Source organism: Callorhinus ursinus, unplaced genomic scaffold, assembly GCF_003265705.2.
Source record: "Callorhinus ursinus isolate GAN/ISIS: 27379988/994484 unplaced genomic scaffold, GSC_fseal_2.0 scaffold5, whole genome shotgun sequence".
Lineage (NCBI taxonomy): Eukaryota > Metazoa > Chordata > Mammalia > Carnivora > Otariidae > Callorhinus > Callorhinus ursinus.
In genome coordinates, this window is record NW_027397067.1 from 80224804 (window position 1) to 80242179 (window position 17376).

At 53.5% G+C, this 17376-nt stretch overlaps 1 protein-coding gene across 3 annotated transcripts in view; it reads right to left on the reverse strand.

The window, feature by feature from the left end:
* The window catches only part of AGO2 (argonaute RISC catalytic component 2), a 109976-nt gene that overhangs the window by 62416 nt on the left and 30184 nt on the right, over positions 1 to 17376 (reverse strand). Inside the window, exon 2 of one of the 3 annotated variants that reach the window (XM_073893254.1) lies at positions 7194 to 7313. The exons of the other annotated variants lie outside the window; for them this stretch is intronic. The gene's annotated coding sequence lies outside the window, so the exon portion shown is untranslated. The remainder of the gene's footprint in view (positions 1 to 7193; positions 7314 to 17376) is intronic. 3 annotated transcript variants of the gene reach the window in all.

The following is a 17376-nucleotide window of genomic DNA, read 5'->3' on the forward strand; positions in this document are numbered from 1 at the left end:
CCAAATGCTGAACAGCACACACACCTTCATCACGGTTAACACAGATGACTCGGAAAATTAATTCCAGTATCGCCCAGAGAGCAAGTCTCCATGAGGTCCGTTTCCCCTGACCCGTGCTGCAGGAGGAGTCTGATGCAGATGTGCAGGGGAGGAACAGGGGTAGGCAGGGAGGGCTCCGCACCCCGAGCCACCGCCCACCGGACAGGGTGCTTGGCAAGCCTGTGCTGCGGAGATGGGGGGCGGTTCTCAACTCAGCCTCCTCCACCATGGGCGCTGTGAACATCTGCTGGATAAGTGACAGCCCAAGAGGAGGAGGATCTGGGAAGACTTCACCAGAGAGACGCCCCTGAGCTGCTCGGCGGGGACCTCGCAGCTCAGTGGGGAACCCTGCCCCAAAGCCCTACCCCATGGGAAGACCCCAGCTCCTCTCCAGCTGTGGCCATGCCAGCCAGCCCGAGGCAGGCCAAGCAATCCTCCCCACCTTTCAGGTGCTCCTACCTTCTCCAGCCTTCCCGGAGACATGCAGCTTCCCTCTGCTTGTGAAAACCATGCCTGACGCCCAGGACTGCACCTGCCGCCGCCCCCGCCCCAGGCCGCGTGCAGCCACCTCTCCCCGCCTGGCCACAGAGCACACAGTTCTGTTGGGAAGGCGTCTCCTGGGGTGTCTGTGCTGGTCCTACCGCTGCCCTGGGGGGGGGGGGGAATCCTTGGGAATGGGAAGGCAAGCCCTCCTTTCTCATCCAGGAACACAGCTGGGGGAGGGAAACGGCGGGTCCAAGGCCTGCACAGCCCCCTGAGCCCCCCACCGACGCACCGGTGAGTCGGCACCAACCGGGCGAGTCCCGAGGGCAGGGCAGCCCGAGCCTCTAACCCAGCGTCAGGTGACGTAGGCGATGAGTGTGTGCGGAACTGCCGCTGCTGACTCGGCACACGTGCTTAAAAATTCCATTTTTAGAGCCACATCTCAATCAGTGAAAGGGAAACGTAGTGAATGAGTAATCGACTTCCTGTATGAGTAACTGGGTCACAGCAACCAGGAAGTTTCGGTGTTTTTCTTACAGACGCCATGGAAAGCGAGCCTGTCACTGCTTCTGAGTGAGTGTTCTGAGGGACGCCGCTGGTCCGCCTCAAGAAATCCACCCCTCGGGGTGTGGACTGTCACCAACTTTTCCGAGGAGGGTCCCAGACCAGGCTGTGTGACATGTGCCCCGTGCATGATCTCCTGGCAGCCCCCTTGCCAGGGTGGGACCCTCGTCCCAGCCCTCCCCCTAAGTAAGGGATGGGCACACAGGACAAGAACCTGGGGTGACCAGAGAAGAAGGGAAGGCTTGCGGAGGTTCTCCCGTGGATGGGCGCCCCGGGGAAGGGGGGGCGGGAGGTGCTGCAGCAGTTCACTGCCCATCGACACAGTCCTGTGTGATGACAAAGTGCCAACAGTGACCCTGCTAAGAACCATCTCTCAGGGCTTTTGCTTACCTCCAACTTACTCCCTCCAGCGTGGCAGAGGACTACAGACTCTAACCCTGGCTGTAAAGACAGGCAAGCCGGCACAGAGACCCTGTGGCCCCCGGGTCTCAGGTGGATCCCCAGGGAGCAGTTTGAACAACGCTGGGAAGTTCCCTGCCTTCGGCCACCGAAATGCTCCCAGCAGGTAGGCCTAAGTCCAGGAAGTGCCGAGGAGGGCAGCAGGCTCCGGGCTCACAGCCCACCACGGAAGCTGCTGGGGCAGCACCTCCTGGCACCTGACAGACGCAGGGGAATGGCCAGCAGGGCACAACTGGCCGTGCCGCGGGTGGGCCAGGCCGGGGCACGGCCTACTGTGGAGATCTCGTGGTTTCAGTACAAACCAGTTTCAGGCCCATGTGAGAGGGATGTCCTAACCCTACAGAGAAGCCCGCAGTTCAGGCTTAAACCTACAGCTTAAACCCACGCAATCACCTTTCCTCTCTCCCACCTGGAACTGGGAGGTCACAGAACCAAGGATCCAAGGTGATATTCTGACCCGTTCACTATGGGGATGAACACTGCGAGAGCAGAGCACAGTTTCCCGGGGGAGACGGTGTGAGGGGCACGGAGAAGAAGGGAAGGCTTGCGGAGGTTCTCCCGCGGGTGGGCGCCCGCGGCTACACCAGCCGCCGGCCCCACGACGGAAGGCAGCCTCACACACAGCAGAGCCCCTCCAAGAGGAGGGAGGCGGCTCCCTTCCAGAAATCTCACACGCGTGTTACCTCGTTCAGGACGTACCAGATACTTGGGAGCCTGTGGGTAGGGGCCACCGGGCATGCCCCCCTCCTCACCGGCCTTCTGCACTTAACTACAGATCACGGAGCACTTGCTAAAGGGGCCCCTGTGGGTGACAGCCCGCTGAGCGAACGGGCCTGGCTTCCCTGTCTGTAATGATGGACGCTGTGATTGCTTTCATATAGCGTAGATTTTTCTCTGATATCAAAATACACACTTATTACAGAAAATACAGAAAAATACAAAGAAAATAAAAGTTGCCTGAAATGCCATCAGAGATAATCCCTGTTAAAACGTCAGTCTTCTACATACACACATAACACACAATGTGTGCAACTATGCAGATTTATCCCTGGCTGCTTTCATTTAACATTCTATTATGCAATTCTCCACAACGAATCTTTAATGACCGCATTCCTCACTGAGCCATCTCCTGCTGATGCATTTCAGTGGTTTCCAAATTTTCACTTTAAAAATTAAATGCTGTGCTGAAGACCCACGTAGGAACATCTCTACCTACATCCGTGGAGAGGAAGCAGGGGGCCAGCCAGAGGGCTCAGCGCGCGGGGGACCACCCGCCACAGCACCAGCCTTGGGGCTCCCACGGCCGCCCACCATCTCTGCCCTCTCCCTGATGCTCTCCTTGCCCACCCTTCCACCCGCACACTGAAAACACAGCCGTCCAGACCCATCTTCACCCCTCGCTGGCTTGGGCTCCAGGCTCCCAGCCTCTAGAACAATGGACTTGCTGACCAATTAATCTCCTAAATCCGACCCTAGGCTGCAGGCAGTGCCCAGGCCATGCACGGCTCCGGCCCCCAGGGAGCGCAGGGTCTGAGAGAGAGAGAGAGGCAGGTGTGCACAAACGGGAACAGGACTGGGGGCCTGAGTCCAGATTCCGGGCCTCAAAATCTACAGGACCAGCGCCTTCTGTGCCCCCCAGTGCTGCTGCCGAGCCCTGCCCACCCGCCACAGTTCACCATCTCAGCCCTCCCAGCTACCCTGCCCAACAAGTCAGAGGCCTCCTGGCCATGGGCACACCATCATTTCAAGGCTCAGCTTGGGACCTGTGTTTACTGATGCCCCACACAGCACACCAGGCCTTGGGGTGTCCTGGGCTCCATCAACCACCATGCTTTGTTTCAGTCACTTCCTGGTGTCCAGGCGACCACACGATGAGTGCCCTTCCAGGACACATCTCTGTTGGCCTCAGCACCCAGCCAGGAGCCATCCAAGTGTCCACCGAAAGAACCCAGGAGACGCGCGTGTGGGAGGCCAGGCCCAACAGGAATGAGGTACTGCTCCCCACTTCTCAGCTCCCCACTTCTCAGCTCCACTGCTTTCCCTAGTCCTTTACACCAGCACTCTGTGATTTTTCTCTCTCAGGGATGTCCTGGCTTCCTCGAGAGACACGTGAGCTCCAAGGCCCATCTCTGCCTCAGGATGAAGCCACACACACCAGGCGTGGCGGGCAAATTCGGAACCCACGGCGCTGCCACCAGGCAGCACGCACCTGCTTCCCTGTCCTGCCTGCCCGTCTACCATGGCCTACATCCAGGCAGCTGGTCTGGCTTCCTGAGGTACAAGTCCCGCCACCAGGTGTCCCCAGGACCAGTCCTGACCAGACCGAGCACCCTGGGCCAGCGCCCTGATGGTGAGACACCCTGCCCACCATCTAAGGACCAGAGAAGCTCAGCCCTTCGGAGGGAGGACCAAGGGGAGCATGCACCCCGGAGCCGGGAGGTCTCAGCCCAGGATCCACACAGCCAACTCGGAGGGTCTGTGAACTTGGACTGAGCTCTAAGTGAAATGTAGCGCTCCTTTCCACTATGAGCAAGGACAACCAACCACACCAGTATGTACCTATGACACAGGAAAAACACAAGGACTCCCCTGTCACACGGCAGCTGTTAACAGGTACCGCAAAGTGGGTTTAAACTCACTGCTACTTGGGGGCACCTGGGTGGCTCAGCTGGTTGAGCATCCGACTCTTGGTTTCAGCTCAGGGCATGATGTGAGAGTCGTGGGGTCGAGCCCAGAGACAGGCTCTGCGCTCTACTTGGAGTCGGCCTGGGGTTTCTCCATCCCCCCCCCCCCCCCCCGCTCGCGCGCACTCTCTCTCCCTCTCTCTCTCTCTCTCTCAAATAAATAAAAAATCTTTAAGCTCACTGCTACTTCAAAATCAAACGTGGTAACATTTGTTTTGTTATTTTAAGTGTATTTCAACATGACCGGCTTTCCTCATTATCCTATGTGTTTTGTTCTGTGCCTTGAAAAACGTTATTCTGAAAGGGATCCACCCATAACCTTCACGAGACTGACAAAGGGGTTCATGACTCCAACTGCGTGAGAACTGCCTGCTCTAAGGAGACGGGGTGGCCTCATCTCTGAGCAGAGAAGACAGTGTCTCAGTTCCCAATAACGTCACAAAACCTCCCCGGTTTGTGGCGGTGTGGAGGGTGGGCGGTGTGCCGGTCCTCGGACAGGGAGGGCCCTGCACACAACACCACGCCCTGCAGGCCCAAGAACTGGGATTTCCGTCTCCGTGGCTGCCCCACAAGTGCCTGTCCCTGATGTGATGTGAGCTCATGATTTACCGGCTGCCATGACAACCGGTCTCCAGGCTCATCACACAGGCCGCCTACCAGGCAGGGGCTCGGCGTTGGGAATCAGAAATCTGACATCCTGCTAAGGCCTGACAGCATGGCCTTGCGTTTAAAGCGTGAGGCCAATCTGTGTCCCAAGACCCAACCTGGACGTGGTCTCAGGACCCCACCACTCTGTCTGTTCACCTAGAAGTAAATCGGGGGAAGAAGTGAGCAGTCGCAAGTTATCTGGCGACCAGCAGAGAAAGCCCGCAGCAGACAAGCAAGCATAATTGTTCAAAGCTCTTGATTCCTGCTATTTTCTAAATACTGAAGCACATGGAACTGGATTCTTAAAAAACCTGCGGAACCCGTAAGGCCTGGACGCTGGCGGGCAGATGCGGGCTCACCGCGGCCTCGGCCCACCCCCACACGCCCAGCCTCCTCCTGCCACCCAGCCGCCCGTCTGCCTCACAACCAGGACAAACGCAAATGTCTCGGCGCCTGCTTACACCATCAGGCCAAGATCAACACCCGTGGCCACTGATGACACATAATAAATAGCAGCAGAATTTGGGGCCAGAAGTCACCTTGGAAACCGATGGGAGAGAATAACTCACCCTTTCCCCCAAAACCTGCTCTGAGTCACGGACTGTGAGCCTGGCTCCAGGCGGGTCTGGGGGCTCTGCCTGGGGGAGGGCGGAGAGAGAGCGCCCAGAGAAGGGAGCGTGGGACTTTCCCCACCCCCGCCAGTGTTCCTTTCCCGCCATCTCACTGGAGCCCAGAATCCTCCAAAACAAAAAGACCTGCGTGACTCCTCACCCTTGGGTGACTTAAATGTTCCTCAAGAAAAATCTAGCTCACAGAGTCATTAAATAAACGCAGTCTGGCTCTCAGTGACTGGCAAGTGAAGCACGTTCCAGGCTCTGTATTGACTGACTGTGGGGCTGGCACAGGGCATCCCTCCAGGAAGGAAGCCCAGCCCACCAGCACCCGCATCTCAGTGGGACCAGGATATTCAAAGATGTGCCATCAAACACCATGAAGCTATTGTCAAGCTCCTTCCAGAACCTCGAAGTGAGCATTAGTATTCAATGTCATGTATCCTCCAGTTTCCTTTTAGAACTCTGTTTTCATTATATTGGGTATCAGCCAGAAACTATGACAAAACTAAAACAAAAGAAAGTGACAAAAATAGCTCAGCCCTGCCATGCCACAATGGGGGCCAAGCCCGGCATCAGCTCCGTTGGGGCTGAGTGACTGGTCAGGACCCCCAGCCAGGCAGTGGCCGAGCTGGACCACCACCCAGGTCCGTGTGTCTCCTGTACCTTTGCTTTCACCATGGGCTAAAAGAGGACAGGTTCTGACCACTCCCCGGGGCACAGACCAGAAAGCAGATGCCGTCCGACCAGCACTCTCCTGCTACAACCAGGACATATGGCTGCCACTTGGCGAATCCACCTGTTGCCTATACAGGCCGGTCTCGCCTATGGCCACCCAAGCCAACGGAACTACAATAACACAATCACGGCAGCCTTTCTGGTGAACTGAATGGATGCATTCTCAGAATGAAGCGCTAAGAATGCAGACAGAAACATCTGCTCCTGTCAGCTGGAGATAAAACAACTACACGCTCTCTGCAAAACTGCAGTGTTAGACCCGGGCGACCGACGAGCCAACTGTGAGGGGAAGAAACAGACACCCCAAACCAAACCTCGCCCGAGTTCCCAGAGAGATGGGTTTTGTCTGGTCAAATGCCAAGGCAGGGGGCTTCTGCTCCCACATCCAGTGCAGGCACACGGCCGAGAAGAGAAGAGCCCAGCTGGGACGCAGTCCGTAACTGCCAGCGCTCAGCCCCAGCCCCAACCTCCGCAAGCCCACCTCCACTTGGGAGCTCCCCAAGCTCGCAAGGGCACACCGAAAGTAAAATGGGACACGAGGGGGGACCCAGCGGTGGACCGAGGCTAGCAGGTGTACATAATCACTGCCTAGGAGGAACTCCATTCTCAGCACACTGGATCCAGGCATCTGTGCTCAGGACGCAGGTGGCCCCGCCAGGGAGCTTCATCGGGACACTGAATGTGAGCCCAGAGGGCAGGGGGCTCAGAAAACACTCCACAGCTGATGCAGACCATCAGGAGTCCCTTTCTCCAGCATGAGGATGTGCCCACACCCGAGGGAGGCACTCACTTCCGCCCCTCACCCTTGGCAGGTTTGCTCCGCACCTCCCACTATGAGGATGAGGAGAGACAGAAGAACCCAGACAAAACCCTAGGTAGGCTCCCAGGACAAGGTGGGGGAAGGACAGTCCTGCACGGAAAGAAGCCAACCATGGAGTCAAAGAGCTGTTCTCTTGAAATGTGTCACCTTCATGCAGGCCACAGTTCCTGTAAGTCTTTTCTTTTCTTCCTCTCTTGGTAAAAAAAACTCTCTGGGAAATTCCAATCTGTCACAGCCTGGTTCTTGGCAACACCCAAAGAAATGGCCCTGGGAGGCAACGGGGAAGAGAGAGAAGCCAGTCACTCTGGGGGGGCAGCGGTGAGGGGGCGAGGGGCTGGGCGAAGCAGGTGCTCCCAGGTGAGGGTGCGGTCCTGGCAGGTGCCCAAGGCGGGGAGGGGAGGGGTGCCTGGGGGAGGCAAGCCAAGTCAGCAGGAAGATTTGCTACTAAACTGCCTCACTCAACTTTTGTGCTTGAATGAGTAATACTCCAAAAATATTTTAACCTCGTTTTAGTGAGCAGTATAGCATGCATAAGAATATATGACACATATGTACAGTTTAGGATTAATTATAAAACAAACATCCAACTACCCTCATGCCAGTGACTAACAAGATTATTCTTTATCTTCATTGCAAATTCAAAGTAACTTCACCCACAAAGAATTTTTAAATAGGCTTTTGTGAACCTCCAACCATCATTTAAAACACTATTTCTTTGAGAAATGCTTCCCCAAAGTCACCCCTGTGATCTGCAAAAAGAAAAATTTCCCATAAAAATTGTTGTAATAAACTTTCCCCCATGTCAAAGATATCCCCTCTGACCTAACCCCATCTGTCTTTAGTGAACAATATTACAAATACTGTAATAAAAATAAGGAGGAATTAAAGAAATACTTATAAAACATAAATTATCTCCCACCGGAACGTCCCCCAAACGGTTGGTGTGAGCCCCACCCGCGGCTGTCCTGCTCTGTGGACCAATGGTTCTTTGACGCACTTGTCAGAAAAGTTAGCCACGCACTTTACAAAAGCTCGGTGAATACACGAGACTATCTATCCTATAGCGCCTTTCCCTCTCCACGGCACTTACCAGTTTTGACTTCCTATTTATTTTGTGATTTATTTTGTGATTCTCTGACTAGTAATTGCCTCTCCCACTAGAATGTAAGCATCACCAGGGCAGGGATTACGTCTGGTTTTGTACAACCGTTGAACGAATGAATGAACTGATGAATAAAAGAATACCTCAGTGCCACACTCACTCTCCGTAGAAACGACTTGTAACTCAATGCCAAGCGTTTTATGGCAAAAACATGAAGCATTTACGCAGACTATTATTCCATCTTCTGCAAGCTGTCTCCACCATTTCGACTGAAGAAGCTGCATTTATCAAGCGCCTACCACACTCGGGGTGCACTCCAGACACCTCCTCACCCATCCTTGCGTCCACCCTCCTGGGCGCGAACTGCCTTCGCTTCACAGACAGGAACCAGGGTTCCCTGGAGGGTGACTCGGTGCCAGGCCAGCGGACCGCAAAGACTGTGTCCAGCCGAGCCCTCTGCCAACATGGCCCATGGAATCAACCAACCTCCCTCACAGAAGAGTTCTTAGGACATCTCTCATACTTCAGGAACGTCTTTTTCCCCAAAGAACCTAAATCCTTCTTTTTATCACCCCAAACGTACAAGAATCTAACCTATCACCTTTCTGTTCCCATCCCTCTTAAGCAGAAAGTTCAGAATTTTGTACTCTTTGACAGTAACGAATCCATCCCAGTTACCAAGGACATCTCTCAACACCAAGAGAAAATGTGTAACTACCCTTTCTAGTGCATGTATTAGTTTAAGCTCTCCCACGAGACCTTAGGAAGAAATGGGACTCCTGGTGCACCATGCACGCTGCAGAAACCTCCACGTGCACCTTCTTGTCTACTCCTCACCCCGGGTCAGGCACGAGGGACCCCCAGTTTACAGATGAGACACCGGGAAGGCTACTGACAGGCACAGCTGGGCTCGGTGCAGGTCCTGTTGCTAGCAGAGCATGTGAGCTCTGCGGCCAGGCCAAGTCTGCCTCAAGTCCTTTGGAGATAGTGGGTATATTGAAATCAAATGAATTTTTTAAAAGAGGTGGGTGACCTAACAGTGCATAATAATGTAGGTCCCCCAAATTCGTTCTATTAGCCCTCGGCACCACGTAACTGAGGTCTGTGTGCCCGGCCCCATACGAAGCATTTCATATACACCAACTCTGTCTGATTCCACTCGTGCAGCATTTCCTGAGTGCCTACTGCGTCCCTGTCCTCAAGGCGCTCACCTCCGAAGACGACAGGCAGAGAATCACGAGAGACAGCAGGAGCAGCCGTGAGGACAGTGCAGGTGGGCTGAGACAGCATTTCAGTCGTGGGATGAGAGAGAAGGAAAGCCGGCACAACTCTCTGAATATCTGAGGGGAAAGTTAAGGTGCGCTCCCTCACATCTTATTACAAAACAAATTCCAAACGGATACGAACTGTAATAGCTAACGTTTCTAAGTGAAACAAAGACAACCAAAGAAATACTTCAAAATTTAATAACGTATCATTTGGGAATCAGAATGCTCTCTTTCTTGGAGCCAAAATGCAGGGGTCACAAAAGATGAGTCTGACTACATAAGATTTTTAAAGCTTCTCTGATTGCTCAACAAATTCATAAAATTTTGTGACAATAAATTCACAAACCTGAAAATGTAAACCTGAATAAACAGAGTTTATATAAATTACTAAAGATTTGGGGCGCCTGGGGGGCTCAGTCGGTTAAGCGTCTGCCTTCGGCTCAGGTCATGATCTCAGGGTCCTGGGATCGAGTCCCACATCCGGCTCCCTGCTCCGCGGGGAGTCTGCTTCTCCCTCTCCCTCTGCCTGCCGTTCCCCCTGCTTGTGGGCCCGCTCTCGCTCTGTGAAATGAATAAATAAAATCTCTAAAAAAAAAAAAAAGGTAAAATAAATTACTAAGGATTTAAAACTCCCACAGGAAAATGGGCATCGGATATGGCTGGGGCTGATAGTATGTGTAGGAAATACTAGTAGCCAACAAAGAGAAAACATCTCCAGCCCTCTGTCGAAAAAATGTGAATTAAAATTGTAAATATTTTTTTGCCTGACACTTACAAGAGCTTGGAAAAAATGATCACTCTCATTTAAGCTTGATGGTATTGAAGAAATCTTTTCTGAAGATTGCTATTGAAGAAAGCTATTTCAGAAATCTTTTAAAATCATGTGCCCTTTGACGGAGTAACTCAAGGTGTAGGCCTTTATCCTAAAACACGCAGACACCTACCCACAGAGCATTCATCCTCTGTAACAGAAGACAGAGGGTGGTATGAATGTTTACCTGTGGAAAGCCTACTGCACTAATTTACCGACACCGCACCTCTACACCATCACGTGGGAAGATACCCTGTCTGGCTTAAGTGCGAGGAAGTTCCAAAACGGTGTCTGGTGCAACCCCATTTGTCCCATATTTGCACATGCACATTTGGTGTCAGAAGGGGAAATTTACAGAAGCCTCATAAAACTAAATATCCACAGGAATTATTTCCAAGTGCTCACATTACAACTGATCTTCCTACTCTTCTTGATGCCTCTATTTTTTTTAAGTGGGCACATTATATTTATCATTAGAAAAATAATAATAAAGCTACCTTTTAAAAACTGACAAAAGCAACTACGAACAAAATCTGGGAGAGGATAAATGGGTGTTTACTATTCTATTTTTCTCTGTTCGATATTTTCCAAAGTTAAATAAAAACTAAGAGGTAAACATAGTCAGTACCTCACTTAACAGACATCCAGAGAGATTTAAAAACTTGCCCAATTCAAGATTTGAGGCAGGTCTGTTATGATTCCCATGTATATGTGAAGCCCCAGAGACGCAAACAGGTGGAGTGGCGGGCGCCCGGCTTGGCAGAGACGCTCCATCGTCGGTAAGATGGGCAGCCATGTGCCACCTGCCAAGTGCAGCATCTGACCCCGGCCCCACACTGCAGCCACGAGGCCCTGTCCCAAGGAACCCCTTGGTGCCTGCCAGTCCCTGGGACTTGCCCAAAGGCACCCCACAGGGCAGGGTATAAACCCACACATCCTTGTCCCAAAACTCCTCATGCTCTTCTTCCTGACTGCAAGCTAGCAGGTTACTTCAAGTACAAGATTAAAGCCATGATTTGGATTTTCTATCCCAGATAAAGGGAACCCATACTGAAAGTGCATAAAAGAAAAAAACCTCAGAAGACCTATTTCCACTCATTTATAAATGTGCCCCACGGCCCTACCTCAGCAGGGACCCCACTACTTTGCACAGCTGTCTGACTCGGGATGGGGGGGAAATCCCCTGTCTCCCTCCCTTCACTTACATGGTTCAGTTTCTGAGGCGGCCAGAAACCGCCTCATTTACCTACACCCTTTCCAGCAGCATGCACGCGCCGAGGGTCTCGGTGCCGAGCACACACTGCCATTCCCCACGAGGCTGCACCATTAATCCTGGGGAGTGTGGCACTGGTACTCAGGCAGGGTGGGGCCGGCCCAAGCAGCCCCCCAATCCAGCTACAGCCTTGACCACCAAATGCAGGTAGCCACCAGCATTTTATTTATTCTTATTATTTTTTAATGGAAAAGAAAACAGAATGCAGTGTCGCCTCAGGGCAAGCACCTTCCGTGAACATGCACGGGTGCCACGGCTTTTCCTCCCTGCTCTCCTGGCAAGCAAGGCATGGCCACCGAGTGGCTTCCGGGGCCAGGGCTCCTCTTTCCACGGGGGCTCACTCCTGACTTCAAGCCTTAACATGGGTAATGGCCTCAGAGTAAGCATCCGGGTATCTCTAGCGAACGCATATCCACCGAAACCAGATCCATCAGTATTAGCTTGTGAGGCCCGGTGAATTTTGAGAGAACAGGAATCAAGAAGAAAAAAATGATATCTAAAAATTAAAAACCGCAACTTCAGTCTTGTCCCACGGGGCTACTGAGTGAAGTCTTAAGTTTTGCCAGTCTTGAAAAGAATAAACATCTACTTTTACCAGCAAGGTATCTCCCCGTCATCTGCTAACACACGACAATGTCATCTGCCCGTCTGGGGAACTGACAGGTGACAACGGGCGCCTGTCCCCCATCGAGTGAGTAATTCTATGTGGTCCCACACAGAAGGGAAAGGAGGAAGGAGACCAGACGGCACGAGGGGCTGAGGGCCCCACAAAGCAGCTCAGCCGCTCGATAAGGCAACACGGGCAGAAAAGGGACATACACAAGAGTTCCCACAAGCCTTATGGAGGACAGAGTCAGGGGCTTTGTCAGACATTTTGAAACCATCACACCCAAAAGAAGTATCTCAGACCAAGGCAGCAGGACTCGGCAGGACCCGCTGGTTTAGGTTCAGTTACGGGAGGCGTGACATCACAAAGCAGCTCCTTCTGATCCACCGCCAAACCTAGAAGACCAAACCCGGCTTAAATCCTGACCTGCCGTGATGTTACATTTCTTCCTGTTCAGCCCCATCACTTCCACAGAACCTTATCCAGGACAATCCCCTGCCCTTCCCCATTCCCTGCCAGGCCTGACGGCTCCTCAGGAGAACACCTCCATCTCCCCATTCAAATGAGCCCACTAGGTGGCAGGACCCCCAGCGACCCTGGGCTCTCTGCGCACGGGTCACCCTGCACGCTGCAGCAAGCCCCCAACTCAGCTTCCACCTGCTCTCTCCCTCCCCAACCCGCCCCGCTCCTCTCTGTAACCTGCCCCTCCCTTCCTCCCCTAAAAACCAGAGCCACCGCGGACGTCATCTCTCCTGGAAACCCCGCGGGGCCCAGAGCCAACCGGAGCACCTGCCACCTTCTGGCGGGACAATCCTTCCCATGTGGCAGTTCACAAGACCCACCTCACTGCCTATTTCTCTGGCTCTGTGCTCTTGTTCAGTCCGTTCAACCAGAGCAACATGATAATAACACGCCACGTTCTCCAACCCACCCCCTCCTCTGTGACACCTCTATCACACATGTAGCTGCTGACACCAGAGTCCACAGGACCTTGGACTTCAGAGGTTTGCGGCCGAGCTGCAGGTCTTCCCACAGAACCGAGGCTGAGCTGTGGTGCCCGCCCTGTGAAGCTGGGTGGTCAGCTATGGGCTGCGCCTCTGCCATGAGAACCTGTGGTGAGGGGGCCCCCCATTCACAGGGATGTGCATTCACACACCGCCTGTAAGGTACAGGCAGCCCTCTAGCTGAGAGCGTTCACACAGACCTAACAGTGGCCCAGCCAAACATTCCTTACGCTGTCTGAAAACCAAGACCCTCTCACGGTTTAGACAACAAGAGAAAACCCAGCAGACAAACCTGGCAACTTCGAAGGGACTTCTTGGACCTAATAAAGGTTATCCAATAAAAACTTCCTGAAAACAGCACTCCCACTAAAGCAGTATTAGACAGATTTCTTTTGAGGTCAGAACCAAACGGTGAGGCTTGAAATCACCACTTCAACAGACGTTAGCAAGTGCAGTAACAAAACAAAAAGAAACAACATGCCGTGAAACAAGACCGCGAAACCGCCACAGGTAGATGACACGGTCTCCCGTATAAAACTAAAATGAAATTCACAGACAATAGTTAGAACTAAATAGAATTCAACAAGCTTGCTAAAAACAAGACTCTAAAAATCCATTGCATTCCTACACCTGAACAACTACTAATTAGGAAAATTACTTTTACAAAGATGCCATTTACAAACAACAAAAACCACAGGTACAAAGGAGGGGCAAGGGTTGAATCTGCTTGAAAGATACCTCAATTAATTAGTCTTGTGCTCAGTGATCGCCTCTGCCATCTGGCCTCGTGTTAATGAACGTTCTCTGTTCAGACCCCTGCCACACACTGATAAGTCAGCACCACAGGGGGCTTAAAGATCCAAGAAATGTTCGCTTGTTCATAGAAAAAAAAGCCGGAGGGACGCCTGGTGGCTCAGACAGTTAAGCGTCCAGCTCTTGATTTTGGCTCAGGTCATGGTCTCAGGGTCGCAAGACTGAACCCTCCATCGGGCTCTGCATTAGGGTGGAGGCTGCTTGAGATTCTGTCTCTCTCTCCCTCTCTTAAAAAAAAAAAAAAAAAAAAAAAAAAAAAAGGGGGCCAGATTCTGGGTGGTTACTTCCTACCAGAGTTGAGAAGGTGTGATGTTTAACTCTATTAGTGATATTGCTGAATTAGATAAGGATACTCCCCAGCAACGCCTCCCAATTATTATAATCTAAGTGCCAGGTGCCCAAATGGCACCTCACTTTTTCTGTAATGTTGGCAACACATCTGGCAAGGCAGGGATTTTCACCAATTTGCAGAAGAGACACAGACGGACACAGGTGAAGTGACTTATCTGAGGTCACACAGATCCATGGTGGCAGAGCTAGGACCTGGACTCAGGCACCTCTGATTCCAAAGTCTGGACCCTTCCAGGAGCCACAAGGCCTCCTCTGGCCGCCTGGCTGGATCAGGATGGACTGGAAGGGTAAGGAGCTCGTAGCCGCTGTAACGTGGGATGGCAGAGGGCTGAAAGCGCTCACACAGAATCAGGCTTTCCCGTGCACTGTCGGTCAAGAACACCAGGCATCTGATGGACACCAGGCATCTGACGGCTATCCTGAGCCACTCAGCCAGCTATGAGGCTCTGCCTCGTAATGTGATGTAGGACCTAGCTGAGTGTTTTGAAAGGACAACACAGCAGCGGTTTTAAAGCAGCCCAAACCCTTTGCCATTGAGAGCTGGGGTCCACGTCCCCTCCCCTTGAGTCTGGGCAGGGTAGAAATGGAAATGATGGGGATTTGGGAGGCTGGGTCAGAGGAGGCCATGCAGCTTCCTCCCGCTCCCTGGGAACGTCTGCGTTCCCGATACTTCCTCCTGACACGCTTCCTCGAAGAACTCAGCCCAAGTCACACAGAGAGGCCGCACGGGCACTCTGGCCAACAGTCCCTACTGAAACCAGCCTTGGCGTCAACCCAGCCCGGGTGTCAGACGTGTGGGTGGAGAGGTCTCCAGATGGCCCCAGCCCTGAGCCACCCCCTCCCTCCCTCCCGGCTGAGGCATACTGGAGCAGGGAAGCAGCGTCTCCCGTCTGTGTCCAGTCCACGCTTCTGACCCATAGAGTCCATGAGCACAACAGTTGCTGCTTCAAGCTGCTCAGTCTGGAGGGCTTTTCCCACGGCAACAGGTAACGGAAACAAACACCGAGTTTCTGTGGTGCCACATCAACCAGATCTTCCTGGCCAAAGTGCTGCTCCCTGCAAGGGCCCCCCATTCAGTACAGTTTAGATGTCCAACTGCCACTCAGTCCTGTGACAACAAAGAAGGCCATACGAGCACATCTTAAATACCCATGCTGTCAAGGAAGGAGACCTCTGTCAATCACGTCCTCACCCAAGGAAATGGGGGACACTAACAACAGGCCTGGAAAAGCTGGGTCTCAGGCTGCCAACAGCACACAGCCCAACACAGGGAAGGGACGTCCCGCTGCAAAGCGCCCAGAAGAATCGGGCTTTCGGATGTGCTGCAGGGCTCACAGGGACACCTTTACCTACGGGCAGAAAGAAAACAAAACGAGAAGCTGGTCAGCTGAGCACAGGCGGGCTCCCCAGGGATCCAGGGTTGATGCAATGCTGGCCTGAACCTGGGCCCCACGTGAGACACCAACACCATGCTGCTGATTGCCCCCACACTTCCGTAGAGACCTCCGGCCTCCCGTGACCCCACCAGTAGCCTGTCCAATCCAGGCCAAACGTCCAGCACCTTCTTCCCACACCCTCCCCTCAGCTTCGGACTCAGGGAGGGCTTCACAGCCCCCAGAAGAGCCACCCCCCCCCAGGCCCCCACCTCTGTGAGCTTCTGTCATCCGGAAGAACTATGGTGTCCTCGCCGGGCCCAGCCCCCCACCTGCAGATCGGTGCCTGAAGTCAGGGACACGGCTCCAGCAATCCCTCCTTCTGTCATAACCCTCCCCTCTCCAGCGGGCTATTCCCGACAGGAGCCCAACACGCTGCACTTACTTCCATTTTAAACAAAATGAGACAAAGACCGAGAAAAGATGTTCTAAGGCATGAGAGACAAAAACACGGATCAGCCATAAAGCAACCCAGATGAGACAGAAGCTGACTGCAAAACTGCCCCAAAACCGAAGTAATATTGCCGAAGTGTGAAAAGAAAGTAACTCTCAACCTGGGAGTGTCTTCTTGGAGAAACTCTACAGAACGAGCACAAAGATGTTCACAGGTAAAAAGTGAACCCCAACAGACTCCAGGAGCAAAACAATCTTTGGCTCCCACTCTCTGCCAACCATCGATCCACTGGTTGTGTTCAGTTGCTTCCTAATTCTTCCCCAGCTCTTCAGGCGGACCGGTGTCCCCCTCACACAGACGGAGCGGCTCCTGCAAGGTCACCACATCACGTGGTCAACCCTCCGCCCACCTGTGCCACTGGCAGCCCCTGACGGTAAGCGGGTCGCTCCTTCTCTGTCCAGCGTTGGCTGCATCCAGCTGCTCCTGGTTCCTCCTACCTTCCTGCCTCTTAGTCCTGGACCCTGCTCACTAGCTCTCCCCATCCACCCACCCGTGCACCATGCACAGCAGGCCTTTGGTGATCTCACCTAGCCAAATGGCTGCCAGCACTCTCCATATCCTGACCACCACTGGATGCCTCTCCCGTCCCTACGCCCCTGGGAACTTCCTGCTGCCCTCCAGCTGAGGTCCAGTAGACACCACAGACTCTACGTGTCCCAGGTCGACTCTTGCCGTCCCTCAGACCTGCTCCCCACGAACGCCCCTGCTCACACCACTGCCTTGCCCTCCCTCTCTCCCAATTCCCACTCGGTCACACTAGGTGGCTCCACCTCCTGTCCTCCCATTCTCTCTGCCCCTCCCCAAACCAGGCAGATCCCCGACTCCTCCAAACCCACCTGACAGAGTCACCAAGACCCCCCCCCTCTTACACACACACCCCGTGTCTTCATCTCAATCATCAGGCCACTGCTCAGGGCCACAACGTCACCCCTGACTTTCCCGCACGTCTAGACCGTGTCTAAATCTGCCTGCCTCCACCTTTAGGACAAGTACCACGGACCTAGAATCCATCAGCTTCCCCCTCTCCCCTGCGAGTATACAGGTCCGAACCCTCACTACCTTCCAGGGGATTATTCCGCGAATCCTAACTGGTCCTCCCTCCACGCCCACGCCCACCCCCACCCCCGCGTCTACACAGCAGCCAGGGGCTGGAGGGCAGACTCTGCTCAAACCCACCGGAGGCATCCTGTCTCAGGGGAGGAGTGAGGAGCGGC